The 3,665-nt window shown below is 46.7% G+C and overlaps 1 pseudogene; it reads right to left on the reverse strand.

Moving 5' to 3' along the window:
* The window catches only part of LOC107133775, a 32,603-nt pseudogene that overhangs the window by 5,655 nt on the left and 23,283 nt on the right, over positions 1-3,665 (reverse strand).

Raw genomic sequence — 3,665 nt, forward strand, 5'->3', positions numbered from 1 at the left:
ACCCTGATGGTGTTGCTGGGTTCCTCCATGGTGTTTCTGGGTTCCTCCAGTGCCCCGTATATTTGTGGTCGTGGGCCCCAGAGCATTGGGCCCCCTGTCCATTTTTGGCAATGGAGCCTGATGCTTTTCTCCATGATATCATGGGTAAACACCTGGCCCTTGTCCGTTTTTTGATAATGGAGTACCCTCTATGGTGGTTTGAAAATGGCATTAATTAGCCCAATGTCTCCCTCTATGGCATCGTGGGCAAACACCCGGTATTCTACTCCTTTGATACCTAGCTTCATTATACCCACCTCCTATGGGGCAACTCCTTTTAAAATGGCCTCTTTGTTCACAACTGTAGCATGTTTTCGGGCCTAGCATCTAAAGCCTGTTGTACTGCAGCTGCCAAGACTTGCCCTTGTTCATTAATGTCTCTACATAATTTAATATATGTGTTTATATCTTCATGTTTCCATGGTATAATGACCTCTCTGCACCAATGATTTGCTTGCTCATAAGCCAGTTGTTTTATTAATGGCATTGCTTGTTCTGTATTCCCAAAAACTCTGGTATCTGTTTGAATAAGCCTATCTACAAATTCAGCATAAGGTTCATTAGCTCCTTGTATTATCTTAGATAACTGACCTTGTAAATATCCATGTCCTTGTAAAGTCTTCCATGCCCTAACTGCATCTGCAGCAATTTGTGAGTATATAGCAGGATCATATCTAATTTGTTGCTGCTGATCCTCATAAGGTCTTTTTCCTAACAACATATGTAGATTTCTCTGAGGATAACCAGCTGCTGCATATCGCCTAGCCGTCTCCATGCAAAACTCCTCATTGGCTACCTTCCATAACAAATATTGCCCTCCATTAAGCACAGCTTTACACATACTAGCTGAATCTGCTGGCGTCATGTCCAAGTTGGTAATGGATTCGACCATGCTTACAGTGAAGGGTGCTTGGGGACCATAGGTTGTTACAGCCTCCTTTAACTGCTTCACTGTTTTGAAATCTAAAGCATAGTGAATTTGCTGCCCTCCTACCTGCTCAAGTACAGGGCATGTTAATCTTTGAGGTCTTGTCTCAGGATCCCATCTATCAACTACAGGGGTTGAGGGCCACTCAACTGTCTCCAGAGATGGAGCTGTTGGTGGAACTATGCCCTCTGGTGATAGAACGGAGTTAGTAGCAGCCTCCTGTTGTAGCTTCCCCCTGATAGCTGTTTCTCCTCTAAGCTTTCTTCCTTTAAATTTTCTTCCTCTGTCTGACTAGCTCGAGAGACCTTCTCTTTTGCTTGATCTAACATGTTTTCTACCATAGTCTGGACCTCTAACAATTTACTTAACACTCTTTCAGTTTGTTTTTTGCTAATTTCTGATCTAGTATAATACAAAACAAAACTGAAACAGAATGAAACAAAAATGGAACAAAAAATCATTGTATCAATTTTCCTATTTTCTTGACATGTGCATTTGTGGTCTATTTCTATCTCTTCCTCAGGGGCAAACAACTTCAAACCTTGAGCCAACCATTTTTCCAAGTTTGCCTGAGAAAGTTCTAGGGATAGGCAGCTTGAAACAAAAACAAAACAAATCAAAACAAGAACACATGGTTTTTTTGAAATGGTCACCCATTCTCTCGCCTTCCCTCAGGGGCGAAGCGATTTCACTTACCTCCGAGCTTCAGGCGTTCCCCGTGCGGGCCACCAAATGCTGCAGTCTGGCTGGGCACAAATTACGAGCCACTCGAGCAGGAACAAACTTTATTTCTGAACTCTACCAGCACACTCCACACACGCTCCCTGGGAACTCTCCTGAACGCCATCCACGCGGCTCCTCCAGGAACCATCAACCGGAAATCCCTCCTCCAGCACTTTTCCAACCAATGCAACCTCTCCAGGACCTGTGAGAACTCCAAAGTAGGAGGTCTAGGCAGATAGTAAAGGTCTAACATACAAGTGAATCAATCCAGCATCATCTTAATGGCTCGCCTCTCAACCAATACTATTGGCAAAATGCCAGGGGTCATTCCGACTCAGCTGTGGCTCTCAGCAATCCCCTATGCATGCCACCACTGCCGCAAGGTGCCCCAGAAAAGCCCTTCAGCTGGGCTCAGAGAACAGGCCTGTCATCCCAGCACTTGGGAGGCCGGGGCAGGAGGATCACGAGTTCAAAGTCAGCCTCAGCAAAAGTGAGGCCCTGAGTAGCTCTGTGAGACCCTGTCTCTGAATCAAAGGCAGAACAGGGCTGGGGACAGGCTCTGAGTCTAAGGCCCTGGTTCCATCACTGGTTGTTGTCAGGTCCCTGTTTTTTATTCTCTCCCTCAAACTTGGCCAAAGGGGGTTAAAGGTGAGAACAGGCAAGACTCAGGGGAACAGAGGCTCTGGGACACTGGACAATGTCCCCATAACTAACCCACCCTGCAGATGAGGGGACAGAGCCTCTGGGTAACAGGAGCTGCCCAGGGTGGTGAGGGGCCGAAAGTGAAGGCAGGAGGGGATGGCAGCAGGGGCGCACCTGCTTCATCTCCTGTGGGGGACAGAGCATTGTGCAGAGGATCATCCCACGGTCCAGCAGGTCCAGGGGGATCTGGTGGGGAGAGGGGATGTCCTCGGTGCCCCTGTGAAGGCCAAGAGGAGTCCCATCATCTATGCTTGTCTGAGACAAGACACTGGAAACTGGGAAGGGGCACTGACAGCCACAGAGAGCTAGGGGGTGACCGAAGGAAAGCAGAGCCAGGGACAGGTAATAAACTGACCCTCAGGTGGCCCCAGAGAACCCCTATTTTGTTGATTTTGTTTGGTGCTGAGAGGCTCCACCATGGACCCCCAGATGCAGCCCTTTTTAATTTTTGTTTAGAGACAGAATCTTGCTGGGTTGCTTAGGGCTTTGCTGAGGCTGGCCTCCAACTCATGATCCTCCTGCCGCAGCCTCCTCAGGCTCCTCAGCCTCCTCAGCCTCCTCAGCCTCTGGAATTATAGTTGTATGCCACTGCTTCTGGCTGGACAATGATATCTTAAATATGAGGCCAAAAACACAAAAGAAAAAGCAGATAACCTGCAATTCTTTGTTTTTTGTATGTGTATGTGATGCTGTATGTGGAACCCAGGGCCTTGGGCACGCTGGGCAAGCACTCTACCACTGAGCCACATACACCTCCAGCACAATCAACTGGAGATTTAAAATCAAAATTCAAATCTCGTTTATGTCAAAGACCCTGTTCAAACACTGAAAAGACTACTCAAAGAAAAAAAAATACTCACAAATTACATGTGGAAAAGGTCTAGTATCCACAATATATAAAGAGCTCTTACAATTCAATAATAAAAAGATAACATAATAAAAAAGGGCCAAGGATACAAACAGATATTTCTACAAAGATATACAAATAGCCAGTAAAACACAAAAAATGCAGTCTCGCTGGCCCTTGGCAAATGCAAATCAAGTGAGAGGCCACCGCACACCTACCAGGACATCTGTGGTGGACAGTAACAGATGTCAAGTGGCACGTGGAAAAACCAAGACCCTCAGACATTCCTGGTAGGAGTGTGGTAATAAAGCCATCCTACTGGCAGTTCCTTGGAAGGTCAAAGGTGCTGTGTGACCCAGCAGCTCCACCTCTCCACACAGATCCAAAAGAAAGAAACTGCAGTCCCCACATGTCTGCAGCAGCATC

This window comes from Marmota marmota, unplaced genomic scaffold, assembly GCF_001458135.2.
Source record: "Marmota marmota marmota unplaced genomic scaffold, marMar, whole genome shotgun sequence".
Taxonomy (NCBI): domain Eukaryota; kingdom Metazoa; phylum Chordata; class Mammalia; order Rodentia; family Sciuridae; genus Marmota; species Marmota marmota.